Source organism: Passer domesticus, chromosome 2, assembly GCF_036417665.1.
Source record: "Passer domesticus isolate bPasDom1 chromosome 2, bPasDom1.hap1, whole genome shotgun sequence".
In the NCBI taxonomy this organism is placed as follows: Eukaryota; Metazoa; Chordata; class Aves; order Passeriformes; family Passeridae; genus Passer; species Passer domesticus.
Genome location: NC_087475.1, coordinates 113,581,944 through 113,597,049, shown reverse-complemented (window position 1 = coordinate 113,597,049; position 15,106 = coordinate 113,581,944). Strand labels below are relative to the sequence as shown.

The 15,106-nt window shown below is 39.7% G+C and overlaps 1 long non-coding RNA gene across 2 annotated transcripts; it reads right to left on the bottom strand.

Moving 5' to 3' along the window:
* Positions 1-7,731: 7,731 nt before the first annotated feature.
* On the bottom strand, positions 7,732-14,903 carry LOC135295609 (uncharacterized). Of its 2 annotated transcripts, none has more exons than XR_010357733.1 (4): positions 14,806-14,903; positions 11,696-11,873; positions 10,366-10,521; positions 7,732-9,908 (listed from the first exon to the last, which is right to left on the bottom strand). It is a non-coding gene; the product is annotated as an uncharacterized LOC135295609 (long non-coding RNA). The 2 variants fall into 2 exon arrangements; XR_010357734.1 differs by having other exon boundaries at positions 7,732-9,235.
* Positions 14,904-15,106: the final 203 nt, after the last annotated feature.

Sequence of the window (15,106 nt, the reverse complement as noted above, 5' to 3'; positions counted from 1 at the left end):
TAAACATACCCATGACAAACACATCTTTTTACCTATCCTTATGTTTGCATCTGGGGGAAGAGCAAGAGGAAAGTGAGTTATTTTTGCTCCTTTATTTTAAGTGAAATGTCTTTTTTTATGTTTGCTTGGATCCCATCAAGAAACCAAGGAAATAATCCAATCTGAGTAAGTGCCAAACACCCTCAAATCGCATTAAAATTTGAGGACAAAATCCTAGCTATGTAGAAGCAAATGGGAAAAAAAATCACCTGGGCAGGAAATTGCCCACTCTTATTTCTTATTTATACAATACCATGGATTATGCTGAGCCATGATTAGGGGAGTGGATTTTCTCAGCAGGATACAGCAATAGCTGCCAGGAGACTCAAAAAATACTCACTCCTTCATGAATTCTGAAAGGTTGGAGTTTTCAACCTTCCACTCCATCTCTTGGCTTCATCTCAAGAATGTAATTTCAGTATCACAATTAATTATTTACTCCAAAGAGATTCATGTGGCCATAAGGTGTCTTGAGATGAATGAAGAAAGGCCAGCTGAAATCAAATAATTTCATAATAACGGCAAAAATAGAGGTGCAGTAACTCTTCAGCAGTATTTCTAACTATTTCTAAATGCATAATAATATTCCTAAATTTAGTTTTAGGTTAGTACATCCATAGCAAGACAGAAGTCAATTTATTTTCTGGTACTGAGTGTGGAGAACCCAAGAGAGGCCATTCATTGCTGTCCAATAGCCAACCAGTTGTATCATGGTATACATATCTGGGGAAAACATATATTCTTAGAAGACTTCTTAAATAAAAAGAGAACACATAAGGAATTAAAATTATGCCAGCTGGCCATTACTGCATTATGTGGCATGTTTCTTCTCCTTCCCTCTCTCCCTGTAAATCATCACCATGGCCTAAACGACTTGGTTCTGCCAACATTAAGAGGGGACAAGGCTTTTTTAGCACTGGAAAATCTGTGATGTTACCTTAATGATTACCAATGCCTTGTTAAAAAGCCCTACAAACCAAATATTCTGTATGGTGTATTTGAATTCTCATAATATACTTCTCTGTATTCTCAGCTAAAGGCATCTAAAGAGGTTTAGATGGCAGTGTTGCTCTGAAATGTTGGACAATCTTTTGTCAATTTCTAGGATAGCCCTGAGCCAGAAAGTGTATTAAAACATATTTGCTATTCTGGCACACTATAGGTCCTGCAATACCAAGGGATCAAAGAAGTCTTGGAGACTACAGATCAGAAACACAAACAACTGCCTTCTATTTATGCTTTGAGAAAATAAAGTGCACGAAAAGCAATGTACAGTGCTCCTTATCTTCTGCAATGGCCTGAATCTGTGCTTCATATTAGGATATGTTAGAGGGAGAGGGGGAAATATTTTAAGCTCTCATTTAGCTATTCCTCATCAATCCAAAAAAAAAAAAAAAAAAAAAAAAAAGAAGGTAGGTAGGGTTTTTTCACATACCACTTTATTTTTTTTAAAAATGCAGTTTCAACTGTAGAAAAATCTGGAAAAATATAATGGGAGAAGTAAATCTACACTGACAAAGGGCCTAACATAGTCCTTTGGTCTGAACTACCCTCACGAGGAGCTTCCTTTCTGCAACAATTTAATGAGCCCATGAAAATTGGCTCCTAATTTAGCTGAAGTAGGAGCTGGGAATTAAACACTGAGAACACTGGCCTCTGGTTTCTTTCTCTTTCACAGTAGTGAAATACAGTAGTGGATAGATGTGGAAATGTCCCTGACATTTTCAGTGAAGGTTGGGTTCTCATATCACTAAATGTTCCATGAGATCAGGGATTCTGGAGAGTCAGAAGTAACAATTCAGCAGACCTGTATGCCAAGCAAAAATTCAGCTCTTGAATCATACCTGTTTGTGACCCATCTGATCAAACAGTAGTAGATGAGTCTAAAACATACTCTAGGGACTGCTGACATGCTGAGAAAAATAGTCAGGTTTCACCCCAAGAAATGCCCGGGGCCTAGAACACTCCCACAATTCTTTTTTTTTTTTTCCTTAGATCTTGAAATTAACTTTTGATGTGTTTGCGGGATTCAATGGCTGAAATATTTTCTCACAATTATAAATTTTTTCAGTAATGAGGAAAAAAAGACTTTTTTTCCTGAAGGTTTCATTTCTTTGCCAGATAAATAGAAATGTTTTCATCCCTCAAACACTAAGACTGTTTGATTCTGGAGGAACAGTCGGTGGTATGTTTGGTTTTATTGCCTTCAGATGGCAAAATAGGTGAAGGGATAGATGATGGAAGGTTGCCAGAACACACACACGAAGATTGCATGTGGTACACTTTGAAACTTACTTAATCTGAGTAGACTGAGATTGGACATTCCATGGAAACAATTCAAAGACATTCTCTTTACAGTTCTTTTGTTTGATATCCCTGCAAGTCCATCGGTGCCCGCTGTAGCAGGAGCCTCGGGAGAAGCGAGCTGGAGCAGAGGGCGGAAAGCCACAAACTGGGAGCGACAGTGGGGGCACGGCGCGGGTCCGGCAGCAGCAGTTCGGCTCCAGAGGGCAGGAAAAGACTCCTCAGGATCTTCTCACCGGCGCTGGCTGGTCCTTCGGGCCGTGTGGAGGGTGCGGGCAGCCCCCGGCGTGAAACGGGAGCGGCGCCGGGTCCGGGCGGAGCGCGCCGGGGCTCGGGGTGCCCGAGAGCGGAGCAGCAGGACCAGCCCAGCCGGCGAGCTCGGTCACAGCACCAAAACAAAAAAAAAAAAAAAAAAAAAGAAGAAGAAAAAAAACCAACAACAACAAAAAGAAACAAAAATAAAAAATGTAACCCCCCCAGAAAAACCCAAAATAAAAAACAAAACAAAACAAAAAAAAACCAAACAAACCTCCCCACCCCAAAAAAAAAAAAAATTAAAAAAATAATACAAAAAAATTAAAACAAAACCAAAACAAAAAAATAAAATAAAAATTAAAAAAAAAAAAAACCACAAAAAGAAGCAAACAAGCCCCACAGAAACAGCAGGATCCCCGGTCAGAGATAGTAACCGTGTGTGCCCAGCTGAAATGAAATGAAATGAAGAGCGAGAGCCTGCCCCTCGCCCCGCCCCAGCTCCCCGGGAAGCCGCGGCTCGGCTCCGCTTCATCGCCGGAGCCGGGGAGGATGGGGGCGAGGCAGCGACAGCCACCGCCCCTGGGCACGAAACTAAACAGATCAAAGACCCCAGAAACGGGATAGGATAATAAACCATCCCCAAGACCAATGGGGAAAAAAGGCCCTGGAAGCTATGTGCAATTCGGCCATTTTCATCTATCGTCTGCTTGCTGTTCACATTTTGTTTCAGAAACGACCGCAGGTGATAAGAATCCTGTGAAAAGTGGGCATGCTTCCCTCCTGTTGTAACTATGATTTCAAGGGAATTAGTGGCCAGTATGATTATTGCCAGTATGACAAGCAGACTATCCTGTTTCGTGTTTAGGGATGTACACACAGAGTCAGACTTACAATTACGTCCTCAGCAAACATTTTCATTATTTCTAAAGCTTCTGAAGCAGATTGGTTTTGCAAAGCTTCTCTTTCGTTCCTGCACCTTGTTGCTTGGCCATCGTTTGTGCAAAATCTGCCTTTTAATTTATTTTACTGCAGCCTTTTGCAGAAGGTCATTTATCAGGTACTCACTTGTCTATTGAAAAGCCCAATTAGTCCATGTTTGTCAGAAAGAGGAAATAGTACTACATTTGAATACTGAATGGGTTGCAAACTACTTTCCAGGTGAGGGATATGAAAAATTTCAGAAGCTTTACTTATTGCCAGTTAAATTAAAATAGCTAAATGAACCCACATATTCAGGGTTAAAAACAGGCAAATGCTTTGATGCAAAAGGATGCAAAAGCATACAGTTTACAGCTCTTACAGCTTTAATTCTAAAACAAATACATTTCATAATTTATTACTGCTGCAGTACTTTCTTCACGGACTACTAATACCCTCTACTGGTGCTTCACACACATACTCTGAATTGTTGGGTTTATAAAAGCTGCTCAGGACTCATTTTCTATTCCTTTCCAGAGAATGGAAAATAATTTAGCCATGATTGAGTTTTTCCATGGTTCACACCCACCAAACACATATCTGCAGGAAAGGAGCTTTTGTCCGGGGTTTTATCTCCCAGATACATTTGCCAAGTGCTGTTTGCTTTTCCAAATTCACAGCTGCCTTGGGAATTACTGACTACAAAGAACTCATGCACTGATAACCTTTTTTTAAACCTTTTTGTAAACTCTTGTCAATATTTGAAAGGAAAATCATTCAGATTTTCATGAAAAATGAGAGGGAAGCAAGCAGTGGATGGTTAAAATTAAAGAGCTGTTTATAGCTAATGGTCTCATGAGGATTTTTATGACATCTGGTCTTGAACTGCCTTAGCCCAAGAGGCTATCACTATCAGTTTGTGTGATATTTGCCTTGATGTGTTCACATAGTCTGAAAAATTATGCTGTATATCATACAATTCTCTTGGTGCTGTATCTAATATTTTGCTTGAGAGATAGTTTCATGAAAAACAAATTTGAAAATGCTTGCTCTCCCAGCTTGCAAAGGAAATGAAGCACATACAATCCCTTGATTTTTGGGTCCTCAGACCCATATCTCCCAGAGGCCTTTGAAGTCACTGATCAATTTTCAATTTGACACAAGGGACAGGGGCTTAAGGACCTCAAGTTTCTCCAAAGACTAAGCAGCAGAGAGTGGGCTTCCAAAGGAAGACAGCAGTCTCCCACCAATTCACACATTTAGGTGGAAAATCAGCAGCCAAAGGCTGGTTGGTCAGGCAACATCCCAATGCCACAGAGTGACTGTGCCTTGTAAGGGGAAAATGGGAATACTCTCGGCCAGAGAGCAAAGCAGGACACAAATCACAGAAATATAAGAAGCCATACTCCTCTAGTTCTATGTCCCATAAAGCAGTGTGCTTTAATATTATTGCCAGTTGCCTGGTAAAAGCTACCATTTGACCATCTGGACATGAACCTTCCTTACCTGCATTTGTGTATGGATGAAACTGCCTGCTCCACATGATCACCACTTCTTCTCTCCCAGGAAGAGCCATTCTCTCTGATCTGGCAGCTGAGCTGCCCACATGAGTGCTTTCCAAGCTTTCTCATGTGGAATGGTCAGAGCTAGGTCAAGTACTATAAAATAGTTGTTCATTGCTGGTTTTGCTGTGTTTGTTCAGATTTAGCTCAGTCCAACATCAATAATTACCTGTGTGTTCCAGCTGGACATGTTCTGAAACACCAAAGTCAGTCATGAGAGCAGAACAGGAGCTGGGTTCAGGCTGAGGGAAACACTAAAGGAGGCCAAACACACCAGAGTCCTGCTGAATGCTGACATGGATATGGGAAATGAGGCACTGCAGATCTGTGCAGCACCAGCTAGGGAGAGGATTAGAGGCAGGAGCAGCCACTGGAATGTTTCACTGTGCGCAATGTTTCTCTCAGAACTGTGGGGTACTGAGCTGGAAGGTCCAGGCTGGGGACACCCAAACGCCATCAAATATTCTGAGACATTTTTGAGCCACACATCTACAATAACCAAGCTGAATAGCAATCTCCATAATCCACTGCAGTGCGGAGACACATCCAGTGGTGGAATCCTCACTGGCATTACTACAAATTCTTAAGTCTGAAAAGCACATAAATATATATGGCACTGTACAGCAGCATATTAGAACTTTAGACAAAGTTCATTCCAAATATCAGCCCACAAATTTGGCCAATAACAGAAATAAGACGGAAACTAATCCGAGTAAGACAATGGAAACAATTAGTAACAATCAGATCTGCTTCCATCCAGGTGCCATTTAAATTAGGATAGTTGGGGGGCATGGGGAGAGGCTGGAACTAGACAAAGACCCATTGAGCTATACAGCTGCATTTTCTGTGAAGATATTATTATATGACTCTTTAAATGGGCCACTCCATTAGAAGCAAATGTCTCTTTTAGGAAGTAGAATATTTTCCAGTAATGTGAAAGAGATAAGATACTCAAATAATGGAAGTGAGTATTACAAATTACAGAGACTGGATATGTATGAATACATCTGTATCTTTAAGATTTTTTTTCTGCACACTGCAGGTAACCTGGCAGAGGAGGCATGCATTTACAGTGCTCAAAATGTCCTTTTAGGAACACATTTCTTTAGCTAATTCTTTTTCTATGTAGAAGCCTAATTACTTAGTGGTTTTTAGACAAGGAAAATAGAGTTCCATTTAAATTTACAACTGTAATCCAAGCCAAATTCCAGGGGAGGAAAAGAAACATGTTACAGATGAAGGCTTGCAATCTAACTACACAGTTAGGTAATACAAATGTCCCAGAAGAGGAGAGAAAAAGCACAATGTTATGATTAAAGTCACCCAAACAAGAATTAAGCAATCTGAACCTGTCTTCAGACAAGACAGATTTATCACAGTTGAGGAGAGACATGACATAACTACATGAGAAAATTTATTCTTCAGCTAACATACACCTGTTTAGGTGTCACAACAACTAATACAAGGCAATATTTTTCACAAAAGCTAGGCATTCAGAATGACATATCATACAAATGAAGTTTCTAGCAATATAACTACCACTAATATTAGCATAATCTGATAATTCTGGCCATCAAAGCCAAGTAGGGTGGTTATGTACCTGTTGGTAAAAAAACCCTTTATGGATAATCCTTTCAAAAACTCTAACCTATTTTTAAGGCAGAACTTTTTTAGAAAAGTGATCAACTTTTTCAAAGTTATTAAAGTGATAAGTGTTGCAGATGAATGCTTAATGGAAATTTTTGATGGATAAACAGGTAGGTGCTTAGTTCCCATAGATTTCAACAAATCTGCTTTTATGTGCTTTGATTGCCTGAGTTTCAGTGGTGTTGGTCAGATTCCAGGCTCCGTAAACATGCTAGTAGTTTTTGAAAACAGGACAGTCAAGTACTTTTTACACTTCTGTTTTGTTCCTTGAATATGCTGTCTGCTCTGTCATCTGTCATCTAGCTCACCCTCACTGAGGCTATGTTACTGTAGCAGTGTATATAATTTTTTTATCTACTCTGCCTTATCCTTTATTAATAATTTCTTCCTTTTCTTCCTACCCCCACCAGTTGCTCCTGGTTGCAGAAAAATATGCTGTGGTAGGGATTATTCTAATTTTGACTGTTAATTTGCTTCTTTTTATAGCACTGTCAAATTCTGTCAGTTTTCTATAGAATCAGAATGAAATTCTCTGGAAGATGATCTGGATGTAACATATAACTCTTTAACCTGAAAGACCAAAGTGCCAAGGACTAACATGACACTCGTATCTTCATAGGAGACCATGCTATGTCATTCCAGTTTCCCTGTTTAGTCCCCCACATTCATGGATGAAAGAAATTCAGACAGGATATCACAACTGGGATGAAAAATAATTCAAGGCTTTTGATACCTGTGCTATTCAAGGGCACAGGTATCAAGAGAGAGGGAAAGAACAGTGAGGAGAAGGTGTGGACTCTCTTTCAAAATACCAGGTTGGAACTGCCTCCTTTTGCACAAGAATAAGTTTCTCTGCAAATTCTTACTGCATGCTCTGACCACTGAAGCTGCATTTCTGGCTGCCTTGCAGGAAACACCAGAGAATATTGAGAGTCTCAGACAAGCAAGGAGAATTACAGGATCAGCCCAAGCCCCTGTCCAAAGCAGTTCATCTCAAGGACCATGTTGTTCTTCAAACTTCAAAGGATGGAGCCTGCAAATCTTCACAGCAATCTGCTTCATTGACTCATCATGTGTCTCTTTTCCAGGCTGGTTCCTGTTTAGCTTCCTGTGCATCAGTATGCCCAAGTCCTTTTCCACAGAGCTGATCCTCAGCCAGTCAGTGGCATTCCAGAGGGTTATCCCATCTCTGGTATAGTACTTTGTGTTTGCTCTTGTTGAAATTCCTGCTGGCTCATTCCTGCAGTGTGCAAAGCTCATTTTAGATGGTCACTCTGCTTTTTGAGAATTTAGATAGCATCCTGGAAGTTGCTGTGATCCACAAACTTGACAAGGGCAATGGCATTGGTAAAGCCATTTAATAGGATGGGCCCCAGGACAGATCTCTCAGGATCTCCACTCACAGCCAGTCTCAAGTACAGTATGACCCTGTAAGTGCTGCCTTAAGGCCAACAGTCAATCAGTTTCCCACCTCTCAAGGTGTTTCCCCATCTAGCCTGGCACATCCCAAACTGGCTAAAAGATGCTGTGGGCAGCAAAATACCCAGACAGCTACTCAGCCCTCCTCCACAGAGCTCATCGTTGTTAAATTAGTTGTAATAATCTAACATTGGGAAGCACAAACCACCTTCTTCCATACACGTTTGCCTTGAAGAATTTTGCCTAACAGCATGGGTAAATGGAGAAAAACACAGCCAAAAAAATAGTTTAACTAGATTACAATTTTGTTTCCCTAAAGTCACTCAGTAATAAAAATTTGATTTTTTTTTAAATATAAAATACAGACTTTCGATCCAGAAAAAAAGAACAGGTTTTTAATTACCACATGTTCTGCATTTATTGAGCAGAAAATTCTGGCAGAATCACATGTCATAAGAAAATTGTTGGCACATACCAGTGTGTCTTTGCCATAGACAAAATTAATTTTGACTATTTTCAATGAAGGCACACACCGTCATACATGAAGTAAAGCCAACGTTGGGGGTTTTTTTCCAACTTTTTACAAGAGCACCTGTAACCTAGACTGGCATGTAACAAACCATGCACATATGTCAGCATCCAAACCAGCTGGAGCAAAGCAGACTGAGTGTCAAGGAGCAGGAAGTGCTGATTAATGGAATACATTGCTTGAAAAGCATGTGGTAACATTTCTTGACATAAATACCATTTGTCTTTAACATTTTCATTAGCAATGTTCACATATTTTTACTAATAATCCACAGAAATGGGCTCTTCTGTGAACAGAGAAGTATTTTTAATACTTTATTGCACAGAAAATACAGTGTTTTAAATGTGTGTCAGTAAGGCAGTCAGGAATGTTTAAACAGGTAAGTTTTCAACACGAGGAGGTGCTGTTGACACTCAAATCTTTGGCCCAGGTCCAGTCATGCATCAAGACACAGACTGATGTACTTGCCAAAAAATTCTGAGATGAGCATTTTTCCCCACATTCCAGGATGAAATCATGCTTCTGTGCAAGGGAACTTGTGCTGTGTTGCAAACTTCATAACCTTGAAGAATAAGCAAAGGTCTGTACTACATTGTGCACAAATACGTTTCTGTAAGACATTTATTATCAGAATTCACCTTCAAGTTTCCAGTATTTAGGAATGGCAGTCAAAAAATCTGTGGGCAGCATTGCATGGACTGGTATTAATAGCCTAACAAGCACTGCAAGAGCAAGAAGCCTAGGAATTAAAGAGATTAAGCATTGATTCAGGGTTTGGGTTTTTTTGGTAGGGAATATCCTATCATAGATTTGCATTAATTTGATTCACTTGCAGAGTATTTGAAAAATCAATTCATTATGGTGTAAACACAGAGCTTCCAGGCCACCCAGATTTTGTAAATACATTTAATCAAAACGTTTGTTCTTAAAATCAGGCAGATCTTCTAAAACAGGTTGGTGATACTGTCACATAATGGTTATATAAATCAGGAGATAGAGCAAGTTTTCAGATCTCCATGACTGCCAAATCCATTTTATTATTTAGAGCAATTCTGAGAAAAACATATTTTGAATGTATACTGTAAGGGGTAAGTAAAGCCTCATTTTTAAATGAAATATTTTTTAAAAGCAGGGAAAAAAAGACAATTTCTATGGCAAATGTTGATATTGTACTGTTCCTCTCCAAAAATGGTGCCTCATATTCAGAATATTCTTCCAGTGCTGGTTCCCATCTCCTGTCATGAAAAGAGAAGGCAGTTATACTACAGGAGCTCCTAGTCACTGCTCTCCTTGGGAGATGCAGTTAAGAGCATGACATCTTGAATTAAATGGCCTCTAGAAAAAAAGAATTCACTAGCTTTTCAGCATTTGATTTGTCCATGTTTGGGTTTTTAATTAAATGTTTTTAGAAACACACATTTTAAAAGTAGTCTTTATATAATTTAGTCACCTTTTTAACTAGAAAAATGCAGTTGACCTTGTAAAGTTGCTATTTGCTGTAGTCTTTTGATCATACTGCTGTGAAAAGTGTTTGAACAAGGGAATCTTTGTGTTGCTTTAATCAGTCAGCTTCAGAAATTAAGCCCACTTAAGCCTTTCCATCTAAGGAGACAGAAAATCATTTTTATTTTAAAATGGCAAGCAGGGTAGTGGAGTCTCTCTTCCACTTGTACATCAGTGTTCTGTCCTTACCTTGCTCTGCCTGGTAGAACATGAGCACATAAAGTCCAGAAAAACTTGATTGGACACACTTGGATTCACAGTGGGATCCCACCTGTGGAGGTTGAGCTCTTCCCTTCTCATGGTAAATTTCCCAACAGGATTTCCAGCTGAAGAAGGCAGTCTGTTCTGCACACCAGAAATTACATTAGAGAGGGAAACACTGCTTCAGATCAGCACCTTTAGCATTTATATAGTCAAATCATTTCTGTTTACTGGAACAAATCTATCTTCAAAACACTTCACTGAGGTCGAGACACTCCATTGTCATTCAGGAAAGGGCAGCTGTGTTCTGTGGCATACTTGATGTCACCCACTAAGTCCTGAGCAGAACATTTTCTAATAGAGGGGGAAATGAAAGAAACGAAAAAGTGTTTGCCCTTGCTCTAACTCCAGCAGATCTTGCTGCCTTTCCACAGCTGAGGACCAGCTGGTTTTTCTGCCCACTGTGTATCTTGTCTCATGCAGCTTGGTTGTTTGTGATAGATTAGACCTCCTGGGACCATCAAGAATGGGGTTTTTTTAGCAAAACTTGACCTTTCAAATCAAGAGTATATGGAGGGACTTTTGGATGACACATTAACTAATGCTATGGCTGAATCATTCATGGGCTTTTTTAGTTGTTTCTGAGCCTGTGCAGACAGTAATGTAAGTAACAATGTATTTGGCACTACTAGAAAAAAAATCTTTTTATCTCTTGTATGTTTTTATCCTTTAGGAAAGTATTAGAATTTTCTACCTTTTTGTAGAAAATTCTGACAACCCAAGTATTTGGAGGACTAACACTAAAAGAGTTTAGTGATTTTTGCAAAATGTCTTTATAAAGAGATCATAATTCATTTTAAACAGGAATCTCAACATTACATTTAAATGTAGTTCTTCCAGTTTCATTTGAAAGTGATGTTCTCTGGGGAGAAAAGTTTCTTATCTCTTTCTGAGATTGAATGCTCACAGCTGAACTTCTATCTTTCACTATGTTATCAAGCATGTTAGGATGCTTGTTTCTTAACTCTTGGCATCTGAAATCACAAGGGCTTGGGAATCTTATTTTAGTTTTGGAAAGTGTCATTTTCACCTGCTACCACTCTTCCAGAAAGCTGGAAATTGGAAATCAAAGTACTTAAATTAACAACAACAACAACAACAAAGAGAGAGACAGAACTTGAATTATTATTTTTTAAATCTCATATTAAAACCAGTTTCATTACAGAACACAAAAGGCATGGGGTTTTCCAGGTGAAACCCTTATGCCTTCATTTATTCTATGACACAGAATTTTCTGAATTTCCAAGAGAATACTTACAGTGTTGACCTTGCAGAAGTCCTGAAGAAGTCAGCAGGACATCTAACAGTCAGTGTAAATTGGCATTTTTGTGTTATGTTTTGTGTTAGGATGAAAAATTCCAGCCCACTGGCATTGCAGGCTTGCCCTGGACACCTTCAAGCCAAGGTTCCCACATCCTGCAGTCACAAAGAAACATCTGGAAAGGGGTGGACACAGTATAAAATCTGACAGAGATTTGAAATATTTGCCATTCTGAAATTGTTAATCCAATTACATTCTACAAGGAAAACTCACATCTAGAAAACAGACTCTGTTACAAAGACTCAAATCTCAGACTAACACAACTAAACACTGCAACAATGTAAATAATAGCCATTTAATGATAAAAAGAGCACGCTGACATGAAACCATAAGTTGTGGAAAAGAAGGAGCAGTACCTGTGACAAGGCCCAATACTGATAAAAATGAAAATGTCACAGAATTAGATACTTGCTTTGCCTGACTTCATATTTCCAGAAAAAGACTAATGGAGCACGTGCTCACTGCTAAATCTGGACCATCACATTTTTTAAAATAATACCCTAATTTTTACCATGTGTATTTAGGCAAAAATATATAAATATACTTTAAATTTGGGAAATTATTTCAAGAGCATTAGAAGTCTCATTCTTCTTAGTTATGTATTGGATGAATTCACTTAAATAAAGTTATGATGAAGCTGAGGTACTTGGCAGGCAGAAGAAAGAGACAGCCTGGTTTGGAAAAGAAATGTCTTTTCAGTTTGATGTAGCCTTTCAATCACGATGTTTCTCACACAAGCTAGAGACAGTCAGAAACATGAATGAGACACAGAGGCTTAAAAAGATAATTTTTTTTCCCTACAGAGTTAAAAACAATGTATATTTCTTCATTGAGGATGGAAAGTGGCATTTTTGAGATGAAAACATGTTTTCAAGATTTAATGAGGTTTGAGGAATAGAAGCATCCAAAGCCAATTACTTTTCGTTTAATGACAGTTAGTTAAAAGGAGCTAAAAAGGCTAGCAGAGTTGGGGCCAGTGAAAGGAGGAAATTAGGGACCTGCATCTCCGTAGTCAGCTTCCTGGAACAGCTCACCTAGTTAATTCAGATCAAAAAGTTGAGAAACAAAACAGGGTGTTTCAGCTCCCAAAAGCATACTTTTGATTACACAACAGAAACCTTTCAATTAGCTGTTAGAATGGCACATCAGGAGAATTTGGCAGCTCTAAATCAATAAGCTGACCCTAGGATTTATTTTTTAATTTCCCTTCAGACTTTCAGGAAAGAAAATAATAGCATCCAAGGGGAGAAAAAGTACAGCAACATAAACCATCTGCACAGTATAAACAGAAAAATGGTGACACAGATTTTTCAATACTTTAGCTGCTCTTCCTCAACATTTCTCCACCTTATTGCACTGCATTTAAAAAAACAGAAACATTCCTGTGGTAAATCAAAGTCAAAAGTAGGTTATTTTGTGTTTCTGCCCATAGGAGGGAGTTGGAACTAGATGATCTTTAAGATCTCTTCTCACACTGTCTGTGATTCTATGATTTTTCAGCTGTTTCCTGTATCGTCTCACTGTGGTAATCTTCTAACTATAAATTCTTCTCTGTGTGTATGTTCAAGCTTTTTTTTTTTTCTTTTTTCTTTTTCTTCTTTAAACCAGAATGAGACTTGACTGAAAAAAAGCTTTGCAGTTGCCTAGGTCCTATGGATCTTAGAGATTGTACCATTATCTTTCCACAGTTGTTCCTTTTCTGTCAGCACAGACTTCCACACAAGCTGGGGGCTTTCCTGTGTGTCCCACTCCTTTAAAATGTCCCACTGCTTCAAAATGTATTCAACATTATGAAATTAAATAAAAAATGCATCCAGAAGAGAAAATGTAGTTTTGTTCACTTTTCTTCCATCACTTCAGTTTCTCTTGACCATAAGTAAATTAATCACATTCTCTGAAAGGTTTCTCTGTTCTTCTAGTCCATCCAAGGCTAACAATTCATAACAGGGACAGCTAAGAAAGCAATCCAGGAATTAAAGTGAGGGTGTGTGCTAGAGCCACTAGAAAGTGATAGACACAGGGACGAAATACTGCAAAATCTGAATAAAATCTAAGCTGTGTATCCGATGGCTCCTCTTTTCCCCACACTACAAACAGCACACCAAATAACAGGTGAAGGGACCACCATGGCAGTGGGGAGCACATGCCACAGGGTTTGGCTGGAGATGACCAGGCAAGACACCTGGCCAGGAAGGAGGTTATGGGAACATCAGGCTGTCCAAAATCCACATATCAAAGACTGCACAGCAGCTGCTATGTGAGGGCAGGCATTGCTGACAGGTAAAGAGTAGTAGGACACCTTCTCTCCTGAAAAGCTTCTCTAAGGAATGTAGCTTTTTTGTGATCAGATGAAAGTAGAGGCTTCCTAATTTGGAGACAAGGGCATCCAATAGGACGTGAGAAAAGACCAAGGCAAGCCTTGATATTGAATTTTGGACCTGCCTCTAGCAAAAAGCCTTTGTGTGTACAAATAAAGACTCTAACTACAACTTCCTCATGAGGGGAAAAGGAGGGGCAGACACTGATCTCTTCTCTGTGATGCCCCTTCAGCACCTGAGGGAATGGCCTGAAGTTGTGTCAGGGAAGGTTTAGGTAGGATATCAAGAAAACATTCTTCACTGAGAGGGTGGTTGGATACTGGAACAGGCTCCCCAGGGCAGTGGTCACAGCACCAAGCCTGACAGAGTTCAGGAAGCATTTGGACAATGGTCTCAGCCATATGGTGTGACTCTTGGGGGTGGTCCTGTGCAGGGCCAAGAGATGGGTTCAATGGTTCCAGAGGGTCCCTTCCAACTTAACTTATTCTGTGATTCTGTGAATCTATGATTCTGTGATTCTGTGAATCTGTGAATGTATAGTAGGTTTTACCATTTTTTTGCTTACAGCTCCAAGCTGTGTCCAATTGTGTGTCACCCTCACTAAGGCCCAACTTTGCCCTTTCATGATTCTCAGTAAACTTCCCTGATCAGGGAAGACAGGCATAGAATCCAGAGCCTCCTTTTGTAAGTGTGTGCTGAGAGGTGTAAGAGAAATGACACCAGGCACACCTGTACAGCACAGCCAGGACATGAACTAGCCTTCAAATGCCACGCCCCACGCCAGCAAACCAAGCAGCTCCTGGGCCTGTGCCTGCACAGCTCTGTGGAGCCATCGGATGCAGGACACAGCCCACTCCACAGAAACTCAACACCCATCAGCAGCCAAATGGGAATCTATATGGTCATACTGGCTCACCAGTGCCTTGCAACCTCCAGGTTAAATTATTAGTATTGCTCCCAGGGAGAGGAGAGAAAGATAAATACCACAGGTCATTGATGTCTTAGGCCAGGAATTTCCAATGGGCAGTAG